The sequence below is a fragment of the Rhineura floridana genome, chromosome 3 (assembly GCF_030035675.1).
Source record: "Rhineura floridana isolate rRhiFlo1 chromosome 3, rRhiFlo1.hap2, whole genome shotgun sequence".
Classification (NCBI taxonomy): Eukaryota; Metazoa; Chordata; class Lepidosauria; order Squamata; family Rhineuridae; genus Rhineura; species Rhineura floridana.
The window spans coordinates 26,850,209-26,867,277 of record NC_084482.1 but is presented as its reverse complement, the minus strand read 5'-3'; the positions used below and the strand labels follow the sequence as shown (position 1 = coordinate 26,867,277).

Below are 17,069 nucleotides of genomic sequence, written 5' to 3'. Positions count from 1 at the left end.
TTTGGGGCTCCGACATTCCCTTGCTTAACCTGCCTTGTTCTGCAGTTGCGCACACAGCGGTGCCCTTAACAAAGATGGCAGCTGAGGTTTCCCTAAGGAGCTGAAGCCTCTGCCGCCATCTTGGTTCATGGCAGGGATGCACACAAGCAGAACGGGGAAGGGGAGCAGAGGGGCACCCCAGGGGCCCTCAGGCCAGTACCTCACCTGGCCGCCCTTTAGAAGCGGCCCTAGTGGTGATCCTACCAACAAAGCAAGGGGAAAGGCCATGGCTTAGGGGTAGAGCATCTGCCTTGCATGCAGAAGGTCCCTGGTTCTATCCCTAGCATCTCTAGGTAGAGCTGGGAGAGACTCCCCATCTGAACACTTCGAGAGCCATTGCCAGCCATACTGAGCTAGATGGACCCACTCTGTATAAAGCAACTGTCTATACTTCTATGTTTCACCCCCAAATTTGGCTCCTTGGTGGGAGGAGAGGTGCCTGCCTTTTCACTGTTGGGCTGATAAGCCTGCATGTGTATCTTTGGTCCATTCCGGATTTCCATGTTCTCACCCCAAACATTTCTGCCCCTTTTCAGTGCCATCACCCTTAAAGCCTGCTTTCCAATGCACCCCATCACACACAACATACTTCAAGCCTCTCGCACTCTGCCATTAACTGTTCCACGACAGCCAGACATTCAACAGATGTATATCTTTTCTGGCACATTGGGGTGAACAGGTGCTGTTGAATGTCATGCACTTGTTTATGCCTTTATCAACAAAAAACCAAACCAAACCAAGGTGGCAATTCAAAGTCCTGCTTTGGTCACAGAAGAGATGTCGGAACGCTCTGTCCTCAGCCGAAGAAAATAAATAAAAAGCATCGAACTTGGGGAAACCCTTCCTGTCATTGTCAGCGAAAGTCAGTGGGCTAAATGATGCAAGCCAAAGCTTCTTTAGCAATCACTTCCCGCCACAGAGACAGGATGTTCTGTGCAGGGAATGACAAGGGCAGGGCATGGGAAGTGAAAGGCACTTCCTGGGGTTTGTGGAAAAGTGTGTAGTAGGCAGTGGCCATGGGGCCCCAGGGATGCCACCTTTACAACTGACTTATGTATGAGCTCCATGAGTCCTGAGCAGACAGGCATAGGATTGCACTGTCAGTTGCATCGAGGACTGTGGGGTTTATTGTTGAGGCCTCCTAGTCCACACAACCTGTTTAGGGAGCACTCGTCCTGATTTGCTTGCACAAAGCTTACACAAAAGATAGACTGAGCATTTGTTCTGATTTGTGTGCAGGGCTGCTATAAACGTTCATCTGTAGTTCTTGGTCAGGGATGCTGGGAGTTGTAGTCCAGCGACATCTGGGGTACCACAGATTCTCCAGCACTGGGGTTAGAGTGTCAGACCGTGACGGGGGTGTGTGAATCAGGTTTAAATCGCCACTCAGCTTTAAAGCTTATTTGAGTGACTTCAGGCCAGCCACTATCTCAGCTGGGGCTGATGGGGGTTGTAGTACAAAAGGTTTGGGGGCACCCGGTTGGGGAAGACTTAGCCTAACCTACCTCATAGGGTTGTTCAGGAGATTAAAAAAGGGTGAGCCACCATGTAAGTTGCGCTGAACTTGGAGGAAGATTGGGATCTCCTTTTATGTGCCTCATAAGAATGACAGTGATATTTCCAACACAGATTTGTCAGAATATTTCACTTTCTTTTTTCTTTTGAAGCAAAGGATCTTGTACGTTTGGCATGCATAGCTAGTACGCAGGCCTGCTGCTTTATTAGAAAACCAAGGCATTGACCAGATACTGTATATAGGTATTCCTGAGAAATAACCACAGGCACACTCTTGGGGCCACAAATTCCTGCTTTTCCCCAATGGCACCCTTGCTCTTTGCTCTCCTTTTCCATTTGATTGATACCCTCCCCCCAGCTATCCCCCCTCCACTTGTCAGAGAGGCTGGTTGAGGGGATTTTGTTACTTCCCATCTTGTTAAGAAAGATTTTCCATCCCCTGAAAAGGTCTAACAATGACTTCAACAAACTTAAAGTTTCCCCAGATAACTGACTGGAAGCAGCAGCATGTGATGTCAAGGGAAGTAGGCAAGCTGGAAGCTCAGGGCTTGGGCAACAGGCAACAGCGGGCTATGTGACTCTGGGGAGGGAGACTCACCAGGCTGGGGATCTGGGCTCATAGAGAGAGAGAGAATGAGAGGGAGGAATTCCCCAAATTTTAGCATGAAGGTTTGCTCTGGAGATCAGTCAGTCTTTCCCCATTGTCAGCAGTCAAGGGATGTGTGTGTGTGGAGAGAAAGAGAGAGATTTCACAAGACCGTTCTGAACTGGTGAGTTGATCACAGCATGGCATATCCATCAAAATGTGGCCAGATTCTGCTGCATGATGATGACCTGGCCTGTGAATGACCTGACACTTTTCTCTGTTGCATCACAATCACCTTGATATCAGAGGTTTAATTTGAATGAGATGATCCATAGATTGTCTGTCTGCTTTGTAACTTTTAGGTTTTCATTAGTATTTTTTTAGTTGTTTTATATTATAATTATTGTAGTGTTGTATGCTGTAACCCACCCCAGGATTATAAACTGATGGATGGATGGATGGATGGATGGATGGATGGATGGATGGATGGATGGATGGATGGATGGATGGATGGATGGATGGATGGATGGATGGATGGATGGATGGATGGATGGATGGATGGATGGATGGATGGATGGATGGATGGATGGATGGATGGATGGATGGATGGATGGATGGATGGATGGATGGATGGATGACAAGGTTTCCTTGGGGCTCAGCCCCAGGGACTGTTTTGATCTGAACACCAAAGTTCAGCCCTGGGGCACAGAATGCCTTTGACCAAGTGCAGAGTCCCCTTTTCTTACCAGGGAGTAACTACAACCGATTCCACCACACACACACAAATGTTGAAATAGGAAAATTGGGATTCTAGGTTAGAAGGTGTGGTATGGCTGAAGCCCAGAATATGACTCATTAGAAATTGAACAGTGTTTTTCGCTTGTTCTGAGATGTGCAAAAGTGGTCATCCTGTTTCTCCACCCTCACACACATGCATGAATTGGCAATTCATGGTGGCTTCACAAATCAATGATGCAACTGCATCTGGAATTGTGTGTACAGCTGTGGTTGCTTCACCTCAAGACATATATTGCAGAGTTGGAAAAAGTTCTGAAAAGGGCAACCAAAATTATCAGGGGGGTGGAGCAACTCCCCTATGAGGAAAGGTTGCAGCATTTGGGGCTTTTTAGTTTAGAAAAAAGTTGAATAAGGGACAACATGACAGAAGTATATAAAATTATGCATAACGTGGAGAAAGTAGATAGAGAAACATTTTTCTCCCTCTTCCATAGCACTAGAAGTTGTGGACATCCAATGAAACTGAATGTTGGAAGATCCAGGACAGACAAACAAAAGTACTTCATGCAGCACATAGTTAAACTATGGCATTCACTCCCACAGGAGGCAGTGATGGCCACCAACTTGGGTGGCTTGGGTAGACAAATACATGGAGGATAAGGCTATCAGTGGCTACTAGTCATGATGGCTATGCTCTGGCTCCATAGTCGGAGGTAGTATACTGCCAAATACCAGTTGCTGGAAACTGCAAGAGGAGAGAGTGCTCTTGCGCTCAGGTCCTGCTTGCAGGCTTCCCATAGACATCTGGCCGCCCACTGTGAGGACAGGATGCTGGACTGAATGAGTCATTGGCCTGATCCAGCAGGCTTTTCTTATGTTCTTACTGTCACACAAATAATAGAATGAAATAGGACAGGGTTTTTCAATCTTGGGTCTCCGTGTTGTGGGACTACAACTTCTATCATCCCTGACTATTGGCTGGCTGGAAATGATGGGAGTTGTAGTCCAACAACATCTGGAGATCCAAAGTTGGTAAGCAGTACATTCACACTGCAAATGGGCTGTCCTGGACCAGTGTGAGAGACTGGCTGATGGAGTCTGCTTTGCTGTCATTGGTGTTTATTTAGACTTGCCTGAGCTCAGCTCCTGCTTCCAGGCTTCCCATAGAGGCCTCTGGTTGGCCCCTGTGAGAGCAGGATGATGGACTAGATGGGCCTTTCGTCTGATCCAAGCAGGGCTCTCCTTATGTTCTTATGCCTGCAGCAGGCCCTCCCTTAGCATGTGCAGGGCCGGGGGCAAAAGCATAGTTGCCCCCACACACACACATTCTTTCTCTCTATATATATCCTTTCCTCTAGGCAGTGGCGGAGGCTTTGTATTTCGGCTGCTAGGAGCTTGCGGCTGCGGCTCCCGTTTTTGCAGCCTTTGTTGTAGACTCGCTTAGCGTTTCTCGCTGCGAGGTTTTCTCCTTCCCGGCTCGCTACCGCGGCCGTCAGGAGACCGCCGCTGCACCTCTTCCTGCTGGCTTGTTTCTACGCTCCCCTCAGCTTGCTACTGCAGCCGTGAGGAGGACGTGGCTGCTGCTTTTATATGCAGATCGCCAAGCGCGGGGGCCCCCCAAAGCGCGGGGCCTGGGGCAACTGCCCCGCTTCCCGGTGCCTAGGGGCAGCTCTGGCCTGCAGTGCAAATATGAAATCTACATTGATTAGGACATTCAAATTGCAAATGTGCCTCTTCCACTTTTTAATCTCCATTAAGAACGATCACATATTATGAACAGGAAATTGAGACCAGTGTGTAGTTGTTAAGGTGTTAGACTACGACCTGGGAGACCAGGATTCGAATCCCCACATAGCCATGAAGCTCACTGGGTGACCTTGGGCCAGTTACTGCCTCTCAGCCTCAGAGGAAGGCAATGGTAAACCCCCTCTGAATACCTCTTGTCGTGAAACCCCTATTCATAGGGTCGCTATAAGTCGGAATCAAAGGCAGTACAACCAAAGTATAACAGTAGGTTGTGAGAAAGGCACTGTATGAGACAAGCAAGAGATGAGCAGATGGCGCCACCTTGTGACAGAGGTGCCTAACAGACCAAATAGCTGAAGTTCAGGGCTCATTTGTAAAACTGCCACTGGCATCAATAGAAGCTCCTGTGCTGGGGGACAGTAGTGCTGTCACGGCAGGGCTTTGGGGCAGACATTCAGGGCTCAACTCAGCCGACTGAGCAGGAGTGCCCCCAAATGCAGCAGTGCTTGCCACATTTGAAGTTGTTATTATTCATGGTCATTTTCATGGTCATTTTCTACAAAAGACTTCCAAAAATAAAATGTGTACACAAGTACCTCATAACAAATATGACATATGTGACTCTGTACTGGTAAGACCATAAAGTCCAGAGTCAAAAATAACGTTATTGCATCACTGTCTGGGGCAAACAGCAATAGAGGGATTGGTGGTTTTGGTCAGGACCATGGTGTAGAGGTAAAGGTTAAATCCTGCTCCCAATGTGCCTTTCAAATAGATTGCTAAGAAAGGGTGTGATCATCCTTTGGTGGCAGGGGGTGGGTGGGTTGGGTGGTAGGAAGAGGGCAGAGCTGTAACTCAGTAACCTAGTTCCATCTCTTAATTTAAGGGTGGGGAACCTCAGGACTGGTGACCAAACGTGGCCCTTCTCTCTGGCCCTCAGAACTCTCCCCAGCCACACCCTGTGTGTGTAAACTAGCCTACTGTACAAAAGTAAATTTTACATTTGTTGTTTCATCTGGTTTTGCCTCGGACCCTCAAAAGGTTGCCCAGGAAAAAAAAACTGCAAAGGTTGTGTAACTTTCTCACAGGGGAGTTGCTCCAATCCCTTGATCAGTATGGTTGCCCTTTTCTGCATCTTTTCCAGCTCTATAATATCATTTTTGAGGTGTGTTGACCAGAAGTGCATACTATTCCAAGTGTGATCACACCATAGATTTGTATAACAGCATTACGATATCAGCAGTTTTATTTTCAATCCCAATGATCCTAATATGGAATTCACCTTTTTCACAGCTGCGGTACAACTGGAGCTACCCTGTACAACCCCAAGCTCTTATTGCTGGTCAGTCACCACCAATTCAGACCCCATTAATGTATATGTGAAATTAGGGGTTTTTGCCCCAATAGGCATCACTTTACATGTGCTTGCATTGAATTAATTGCATTTGCCAATTTACTGTCCATTCATCCAGTTTGGAGAGTTCCTTTTGGAGCTCCTCACAATCTCTTTATTTTTTAACTGCCTTGAACAATTTTGTATCATCAGTAAACTTGACTACATCACTCCTCATTGAATATGTTAAAAAGCACAGATCCCAATACCGAAACTGGGGGACTCCACTTTCTACATCCCTCCATTGGGAGGACTGTCCATTTATTCCTCCTTTCTGCTTCCTGTTCCTTAACCAGTGTCTGATTCATAAGAGGACCTCTCCTCTTATTCCATGACTGCTCAGCAAACTTGGGGATCTGATCAAAGTGCAGATGGAGCCCTCAGCAGACTGTGGCTGGGAGATCAGCTAAATCAGGAGTGGGGATGCTCCAACTCCCATGGGCAATGGTCAGGGATGATGGGAGTTGTAGTCCAATAGCATTTGGAGGGCTACAGGTTCCCCACCCCTGGGCTAAACTAAGGAAAGCAAGTGGCCTATTGTTTGCTTCAGTTCAGACTAGATCTTAAATGTGTGTGCGATGGTGGAGATGTGTAATTGGACTTGGAGAATGCACAACCTGTAATGCACATCACCTCAGCTTCATTCCCCCATCCTTTAAGCTGCAGTGGCACAATTAGGTAATTTTAGACTTTGGACTTAATGGTCACATGCTCCCCTCCCTAAGCTGCCAAGGAAATGCCCCTTGGAGGATCATGGTGACAGGAAGAGTGATCAATCTCAGAAGATGCACACAAAGTCCTGATTTCTTTGATTTTTCTGGGTGATTTTGGCATACATACAACCATTGCTTACTATCAGCAACTTGCACTGCCTAATGTGGTTAAAGGTCTTCCAACTCAATCAAAAACAAACCAATTTATACCAACATGACAAAGCCTATCCCAATCCATATTCCTTATATTGTGCATGCCCCCTTAGTGCAACAGAGTGCTTTACATACATTATCTCAGTCATCCTTACAGGCCTGGAAGGTAGGCCAGTATTGTTATCCCCATGTGACTCAGAGAAAGCTGAAGCTGAGAGAGCAGCAGCCTACCTAAAGCCTCTAAGTGAGTGTACACCTCTGAGAGTTGAACAGCAGGCTTCCAACTCATAACCCATGCCCTTAACCACTATGCTGCACCAGCTCTGGTGCATACGCAAAGCTTACATAGTCAGTTTAGTTGAACACAAGTTGCCTCTGCTCCAGAATCTCCTTCTGAGGAGGACCCACCTGCCTAGGCCCAAGCTGTCTTGCCTCTCTGCAACCTCAGATCTGCAGGCACAATGGCAGCCAGAAGGGAGGGAGCTGACACCTCTGCCTATCCTGCAGCATTGTGACATGAGGACAGATTAAGTCTTCACACTCACAGCCTGTGAAGATGCTAGCTCTTCTTCCTGACAGGCCGTACTGTGAAACAGTTGACATGTGACCAGATTTAGATAGCTTTCAAGAAGGGACATTGCGATGGTGGAGATGGGCCTCACTCGAATTCAGCTTCCCCTCCCCAGATCTTGGGGTCAAGTAGAATTTCATCTTGAGACCACTGAACAGAGCTGCTATATCGGGATGGTTTTTGTTGATTGTCTTCCTTCCTCCCCCCTTCTTTCTCCTCACACTTGGGCTTTATCTCATGTATGCAGAGACTGGAACCCTTCGGATGCCTCTGGACTGTAACTCCATCATCTGTGACCATTACCAAAGCTACCCAGAGCTGATGGGAGAGTCTGGCAACATCTGGAGAGCCATAGGTTCCCCCCCCATTTTCAGGGCTTCACTGCCCTACTTTAGGGGCTTCACAGCATTATATTATTATTATTATTATTACTATTATTATTGTTGTTGTTGTTGTTATTATTATTATTATTATTAATTTCTCAAACTTTATTATAAGGCCTCAGAACAAGTAGTCATCATGTTTGCCATTACTCCTAAAGAAATGCAGAAGATTCCCCCTGTTATTAAAATAATGGGGAAAACAGCTCAGACAGTCATATTTTTTTTAAAAAAAAACTTGATGAACTTTTATTGTATATCGGAAGAATAATAAACATGAATATGCATTAATTTGCAAATATCCAGGAAGAGGTAGAAAAAGAATATTTGCTATCATCTATTTAGATATGAAACACATTCCTTGGTTAGCTTTCTCTATTTGCTGGAACTCTTCTTGTTAAACCAGGGTATGCATACATCTCTCTCACCAGTCCCACCCCATCACAAACCTCTCTTGTTGGCTCCCAAGGAGCTTGTGTCTTCTTGCTACTATGAATGCTCTGCCGTACTTCAGGGGTTTCACTGATGATGATTTCAATTTATTTTCCACCCTTTTTAACAATTCTTCTTTCAATTTATTACAGTATTCTTATTTTCAGTTATTTCAATCCTGTCCTTCACTATCCTTAATTAGAATCCTCCACTCTGTACAGAAGACTAGGGCCAGAATCCAAACAGCTAATTTGGAGCACATGCTGATTGGATTTCTGCATGCTCAGTGATTGCCTTTTGTTTTTTAAATGTTTGTTCCCTTTTGAACAGCATCTGAAAGTGCCCTCATTTTCAAAAGGCAGTTTGCCTTGGAGCATGGGGACCTGCCATTTTCAGAACCTGAGTCCAAATGCTTTTTTGGTATGCAGAATTTGAGCTTTGTGGCACTTTGGGTCCTTCTCTAGACTGATCTTGGCATAAATTAATAGGTGCTGTCCTCAGTGCTGAAGATCAACTTCCATCATTCAAATGCAAGTTATTTCCTGAGTAGGGCCTGAATAGCTTTGCCTGACTCAGTGGCAGACATCTCCTTGCAATGAATTGCATGGAACCAAAGCAGACTCACCCCCTATAGAGTGATACTGAACATAGGGGTGGGATTTTGGAGCTATTTAACGAAGTAATTTTCAAACTGTAGGCTGAGGACCACCAGTGGGCCTCTGCCCTCTTTCAGGTGGGCCTCAGCGCCATACTATTGACTTTTGGTTGAACTAACATCAATGCCAACAGCTCTCCATGCACCATGCACAGGTACACATGTTGTGAGAGCTAATTCCACAGTTTAACTATGTACTGTGTAAATAAGTACTTCCATTTATCCATCCCCGACTCACTCAACATTCAGCTTCATTGGATGGCTCCTGAGTTCTAGTATTATGGGGGGGGGGTTAAACTTCCTGACCCTTTGACCATGCATGATCAGTAACATCAGTCATTGTCAGCTGACTAGGCCAAACTCTGCCATCATCTGCCCTTCTTTTGTAATAGGCTCTGTCCCTGCACTGCCATTTAGACCTCAGTCATTTTCATCCTTCTTGTGGGCCCTGGGGAGAGAAAGTCTGAGAACCCCTGATTTAATCTGTGTGTGAGCCTAGAGAGTTGCTACCAGGTGGTTGATTCACAGATGTGATTCATAATTTAAATTCAGTCTTATTACCTCTTGGCATGGGTCACTTCCTTGGGCTTGCCTCGTTTCATCCAGGAGGCACACTCAGAACAGTCATTTACACAGAAGCAATCAAGTGGGTGGGCTCCTCTGACCGTGAACTATTCTTACTCTTTTGCACTGTAAAAGAAAGCCTGTTCAGGTGACAGATGTGACCCACTATGTCAGGGGTGGGGAACCTTTTTCAGCTCGAGGGCCAGATTCCCTTTTAGGCAACCTTTCAGGGGCCACACGCCAGTAGTAGGTGGGACCAGAGGCAAAACTGGGTGGAGTAATGAATGTAGATTTCCCCTTTGAATGGCAGGCTAGTTTATACACACACTCACCACACCCCTCTCTATCCTCCATCCAGGCAAGGAAGAGCACCTGAGCACAACCATTCAAGATGCAAAACAAGGCCAGTGTGGTGTGTGGCCTGGAGAGAGTCCCAAAGGCCAGATAGAGAGGCTGCTCAGAAAAACTCTCTTGGTCATGGCACATCCTGCAGATATTCATCTTAAGACCAGTTGGAGATAGGGCTTTCTTTGCAGTGGCCCCCACCTGGTGGAACAATCCCCTCCTTGATATCTGGCACCAACAGCTAATAAACCTTGATCTGTCCACTCAAGCCTTCCTGGCCCTTTGATATGTTTGTATACCAGTTTTATTGTTTCTTATATAAGGCAGAAAAGAGCCAGTGTGGTGTAGTGGTTAAGGTGTTGGACTATGACCTGGGAGACCAGGGTTCGAATCCCCACACAGCCATGAAGCTCACTGGGTGACCTTGGACCAGTCACTGCCTCTCAGCCTCAGAGGGAGGCAATGGTAAACCCCCTCTGAATACCGCTTACCATGAAAACCCTATTCATAGGGTCGCCATATGTCAGAATCTACTTGAAGGCAGGCCATTTCCATTTTTCATATATGGCAGATTACTATGGCCATACTACCCTGAACACACCCGATCTTGTCTGATCTCAGAAGCTAAGTAGGGTCAGGCCTGGTTAGTGTTTGGATGGGAGACCACCTGGGAATACCAGGTGCCCTGGGCTTAGAGGAAGGCAATGGTAAACCACCTCTGAATACCTCTTACCATGAAAATCCCATGAATATATCCACAAGATTCATAGGGTCGCCTTAAGTCGTAATCGACTTGAAGGCATATAACAACATACATACATACATACAGATCAGGGTGTAAAATGTGTTCTGGTGGACGGTCTGATTACGTTGTACACCACTTTGGTAACTTCTAGGCTGCATACATGCCATACTTTAAAGCCCATGTAGAGCACATGACTTCCCCCAAAGAATCCTGGGAACTGTAGTTTGTTAAGGATGCTGAGAATTGAAGTACTGTGAAGGGTTAGATACACTTCTAAGGATTCTTTAGAGTGGGGATGTCATGTGCTTTAAAAGGGTTTTAAATGTATGGTGTGTACACAGCCCTAATTTTACAAGGGACCAATAAATTATAATAAATAAAACAATGTTCCTGCCATTTTAATTCAGAATGAAGAGTGTGCCTCAGTTATCAGAAATCTGAAAGACACATGGGCTTGGGAGGGGGGCAAGTTATCTTACAAGTGCTGCTGTTCTTGGCCTTAGAGCCCCCACCCCTTGCTGGAAACATACCCATTTGGCAGAGCTTTGCACCATTGAGCATCCCCCCATCCAATCTTTGCCTTTTTCACTTCTTTTATTTTTTAAAGGCATATATAAAGTCACATCATATTAATTTAAAAAAAAACTCTGCACAAGGACAGAGAGCCTTTCCTTCACACATGAGAAACTGGGGGATGTGGTGCTTTCTAGGGCAGATGAGAAAGGCTCTCAGGTGGGCAGGCCCAAGGCCTTGACATCTCTCTTTTTAGAAACAAAGCACTGCCACTTTCTCCCTTCAGAATGCAGGAGAAAAAGATAAATATCATAGTTAGGGAAGCATGTCGTTTGCCTCCAGTTATGCTTGGCTTTTATATTATTCCTGCTATTTTTGATGTTCAAGGTGTGTTATTTACTTAGCCAACACAGCACCATCCATGCACAAAGGGAAGGAATCAGCAGGCTTTGAGGCAATCCCAAGATTTGCAGAACTACAAAAAAAATATTAGGGGGGATCCTAAGGGAGGAACCCCCTCCCAAAACAAACAAAGAAACAAAAAGATCAATTAAGAACTGAGCATGCTCAGTGGCCATGAAATGCAGACTAACTGTTGGGGGGGGGACGACACAGAAAAGGGAGGGTAGAATGGACCAGAGTTGCTGGAATCCTATACAGCAAAACTCTCATCATATTTGCAGAGTGAGACAACACAGCATCTCTCTATCTTTGGGAGATTCCATTTCTGGGAATGAGTGAATACCACAAATGTACATTAGGGGGCATCATATGTCTATTAAGTCTAGTTTAGCTCATCATCTTCAAGCTACAGCACTAGTACTCCAGAGATGACACCTGCCCCCTCCAGTTATGTCAGAAGATTCATATGCATAAAGTGTGGCATTTTTGCTGTGACTGCAAGGCTTGAGCATCCACAGCATGTGTGTTGGCTGCCCAATCTATGTGGAAAATGGAAATGGACTGCCTTCAAGTCGATCCCGAATTATGGCTACCCTATGAATAGGGTGTTCATGGTTAGCGATATTCAGAGGGGGTTTACCATTGCCTCCCTCTGAGGCTAGGGCCTGCTCAGCTTGCCACAGCTGCACAAGCCAGCCCCTTCCTTGTCTGCAACTGCCAGCTGGGGGGCAACTGGGCTCCTTGGGACTATGCAGCTTGCCCACGGCTGCACAGGTGGCAGGGCACGTAACCCCTGAGCCACTCACTGTGGGGGTGATCTTTAGCTGGCCCTTGACACCCAGGAGACACAAGCAGGGATTTGAACTCACAGACTCAGGACTCACAGCCAGGCTCCACTTCCCACTGTGCTATACCAGCTGCTATGCCCAATCTATGTACTCTTGTGCCATACTTCATACTTATATACACAATATTCCCTGCATTTAGACAAGTATGTAGTCTGGGGTGCTGCTTTGTCATTAGAGGCCCAAGTGACCTCAACAGCAAGGAGTGCCTGGTCATAGCTGGACTTTAGCTGGTCAATAGCTGTGGCTAATATGCCAGCTATGACTATTTCTGGTTAGGGATGCCTTGATAACTTCCAGATTGGTTTACTGTGGGGCTCCCCTTAAGGTTGGTCCAGAAGCTGCAGCTGGTGCAGAATGTAGTCACTAGGTTGCTCTGTAGGGCTTCCACCCACATGCACATGACACCAGTGCTGAAGGGGCTGCACTGGCTGCTGATTCGCCATATTTAAGGGGTTAGTTTTGGTCTACAAAGCCCTAAACAGCTTGGGACCATGTTATTTGAGAGACTGCATGATCCTGTACAGGCCACCCAGGTCACTGTGGTCCACAGATGAGGCCTTCCTGATTGTGCCACATCTCTCAGAGGTACATCTGCTGGGGATGCAGGGGGTTCCCCACTGTTCTCCCTGTTGAGATTGGGGGGCACCTGGGCCAGGGATACCCAAGATGCTGTTAAGACTACAACTCCCATCATCCCTGACTGTTGGCTATGCTGGCTATGGCTGATGAGAGTTGGAGTCTAGCAACATCTAGTGCATACCAGGTTGGGTACCCAGGACCTAGGAGTTTCCTGGAATGTTGACCCAGGGAAACCGTTTTGGAGTTTTTCAGCATCTTTTTCTGAGGTCACTTTTGTTGTGATTTTGGAATCCTGACAGGGGGGTCACATTGTTGGGCCTTTTTTGGCATCTTTTCCTAAGATTAAGGTTTTTTTTTTTATCCTGACCTGCAGGTCACAGTTTGGGGTGATTTTTGGCATCTTTTCCTGATGTCCACTTTTTTTGGTGTTTTTGGAATCCTGACCTGTAGGTCTTTTTTTTTTTTTTGCCTTGTTTGGCATCTTTTCCTGATTTCCGGTTTTCTGCATTTTTTTTAATCCTGAACTGCGTGTCACGTTTTCGAGCCTTTCTCACCTATTTTTCCTCAAGTCCCTTTTTTGGTATTTTTGGAATCAAACCTGTGGGTAATGTTTTTGGGTGTTTTCCATCATTTTTTCCTGAGGTCACATTGTTTGGTGTTTTTGGAATCCTGACCCACGGGTCACATTTTTGGGTGTTTTTCAACATATTTTCTGAAAGTGCACTCTTCTGATGTTTTTGGAATGCTGACCCACAGTTTATATTTTTGGGACTTTTTTGGCATCTTTTCCTGTGGTCACTATTTTTTGTATTTTTGGAATCCTGGCCTATTAAGTGAAAGTGGTTGTGCTGGCTTTTACACAAAACGCACTGGCCTTGCTTAACACATTCATTTCAGTAGCCCTCAGTATTTAACACGATCTGACATAACAGTCAAAATCTGGCAGATTCTGACAGCTGAAATGTTTAACAGTTAACATTTGATACTGATAGATACTTTCCAAGACAATGTTTGCATATTTTATATCAGGGGTGGGGAAACTTCATCAGCCCAAGGGCCCCATTCGTTTCTGGGCCATATGCCAGGAGTAGAGACGACCAGAGGAAAAGTGGAGAGAGCAATGGTAAGTGTTACCTTCGTACAGTAGGCTAGTTACTACACACATTCCCACACCTCTCTCTGCCCTCCATCCAGACAAGCAAGAAGCATTATCAGAGTTCAAGTACACATTCCAGCCAGCCAGTCCCCCCCAATACATCAAGGAGGGTGCAAAGCAAGGTTGGGATGGGTGCGGCTGAGAAGGAGGTGTGGGCCAGGAGGAGTCCTCAGGGCCAGTTAGCGAGGCCTGGAGATCCACATTTGGGCTCCAAGCCTGAAGTTCCCCAGCCCCAGCCCTCTTTCATCATTAATCCAACTCACTGAAACAGACACAACTACAATTTGGATGTCAAGTTTTGATACTGCAGATATCAAACCATGAGACTAAATTTTGCCATCAACATCTTATTTTCAAATTTTTTAAGACAAGTTTGGCAAGGTAATACATCACATTGTTGCAAAATGTATTGACAGAACTTAAAACTGAAGATTTATTTCTTTACGTCCTTTCATATCTGGGTTTTGAAGTGAAATCTGTACATTTTGTGATTTCCTCTCTTTTTTTAATTTCAAAATTTCCCTACAAAGAAAAAAGCCAAAGGGAAAAAAGCACCTACATTCAAAATATCCCTTGAAATGTAGAATGTGTGCAGTTTTTTCCTTCTTCGATTGTATTACCAGACAGCAACCTTTCCACCTAAGGCAGCTTGCGATGCCACCTGCAGAAATGCTACTGATACGTCGCTGAGCAGAAAACATAAGCAGTCCTACATCGCACACTTGATGTCATTCATCTCTGTGATGTCAGACACTTAACACTCTTGGGAATATTATTGCAATAAGTAGGGATCAACTGTACGTTTTAGGTGTACTTGCAAGCAGGCATCTCTGTTTCCAACTAAACCCTAGATATATTGATGTTTCAGCCATAGAGTCTGCCATCTGGCCAGTTTAAACTGGAATTGGGCAGCAGGTAACAGATATTCAAATGAAGCTGTTTATGTGCCATGAAGGTATCAGGCTGTACCAAGGCCTGCTGGTGCAAGGAGTGTAACAATGGAAGCAAGCGGTTCATCTTGTCAAAGCCATACTGCTTACAATGCCTGAACATTGAGAGTGGTCAGCTACATTCTAAAGAAGAATGTGATGTAAGGTAAGGATGAGAACCTTTGTCTCAAGGGCAGAGGACCTGATACTCTTCAGATGTTGTTAAACTACAACTTCCATCAACCCCAGCCAGCATGGCCAATGTCAGGAATGATAGGAGGAGTTGTAGCCCAGCAAGATCTGGAGGGCCACAGTGCCCCCACCCCTACTTTATAAGAATACACACCAGAGAGTAAGATAATGGAAGGATCATATTGTTGGAGATGTTGGGGTGAAACTCAGCTTGTATTGAGAGGCTAGTGGCTTTGCATGGGGAAGGGTAGACAGAGAGGTGAACCTCCATGCTTCCTGAACTGGTCTTCTGACCTAACTTGTGCTGACCTTCCTTCAGGAGCTAGAAACTGATACTGTTAGGGTTGCTGAGCTCATTTCCTGCTCCTGTTCTTCTTCATCCTACCTTGGGAGAGGAGACATCTTTCCTTTGTCCATCTCTCTTTCCTACAGAGATGAAAGAGCAACTATGACTGTTTGCATCTCCAAGCCAGAACTAGGGATCTTTCCTATCCAGTATGCATTTCCTACGATTAATATATTTGTTATTGTTTTTTTAAAGCCAGAGTCTCAATAGGATAGTGCCCAGGGTAAAGTGTGCTCCTTCAACTGAGATCCTGCTCCAGTTCAGCTTCTGCCAGCATTTCTGTCCAATGCCAATACCTCTATAGGTGGGAAGGATCCCCTATAATAGGGGCTGCTTATGTCCTGTAGCCTTTCAGCTGTCGTGAGCTGTGCAGGGAGGGGGCGGATAGATGAGGAGGAAACAGAGGATGAGGACTTGGACTAGGATCCCGGGGAGGAGGCAGACAGCGGGGTACCCCAGCCCCTGTCTTTGACAGCTCAGCCCCCTCAGCTCTTACCCCCCTGTGGAAACACCACCTGGCATGTCTAACACTGTCCAACTGGACACACCACCGCTGCCGCCAGAGATTCAACCTTGCACATCAGACGTTTCCCAGCCGAGCGCTGCCCAGCTTCCCATGCCCAAACTGACAGCTAGCAGCCCCCTCTGTCAGAGGGGGAGGCTGAGATCAAACCACCTTCACCCCACGCTTGGAGGCGCTTGAGGTGGGAAGTTCAACAGATAGAGCTGAGGCAGAGTCCTCGTTTACATGTGCGATCCAAGTCTATTTAATGGGACTCGGGGGGGGGGACCCAGTTGCTGAGTCAACATCTTAGAGTCACGAGGTCATGCTTAGTCACAGTTAGAGCAGTGCAAAGTTCCTAGAAAGAGTAGGCAGGTTAATGCGGCGAACTGCTTTGGATGTATCTATTACTTTAATAAAAAGAGAAAAAGCCACAGCCGAGTCTGAGCCTGATTTCCTCGACTTCGGGCAGGACATCAGCTCTCAGCTGCATTCTTAGCCCTCTCCTCCATTGTCAGCCCCCAGTTATACCCTGGCCCCAGGGACATGGTAGAACCATTTGAGGCCCGCTGTAAAGAATTTGCTAGGCACTTCCAGTATCTCTGTGTGAATATTTTAAATATACTTTTACTGTTGAACAAACATCCGGCTGTAATATTTGTTTATTTATATGTTTGTTGTTGGACTATGACCTGGGAGACCAGGGTTCGAATCCCCACACAGCCATGAAGCTCACTGGGTGACCTTGGGCCAGTCACTGCCTCTCAGCCTCATGAAAACTCTATTTATAGGGTCGCCATAAGTCGGAATCGACTTGACGGCAGTACATTTACATTTTGTTTATTTATTTGTTTATTTATTATTACATTTACATCCCACCTTTCCTCAAAGGAGCTCAGGGTGGTGTACATGATTCTCCCTCTCCAGATTTTATCCTCACAACAACCCTGTGAGGTAGGTTAGGCTGAGAGGCAGTGACTGGCCTGAGGTTACCCAGCCAGATTCATAGCTGAGTGAGGATTTCTAC

The 17,069-nt window shown here is 46.0% G+C and overlaps 1 pseudogene; it reads left to right on the top strand.

The window, feature by feature from the left end:
• Positions 1–10,403: 10,403 nt before the first annotated feature.
• On the top strand, positions 10,404–10,522 carry LOC133382512 (5S ribosomal RNA; annotated as a pseudogene).
• Positions 10,523–17,069: the final 6,547 nt, after the last annotated feature.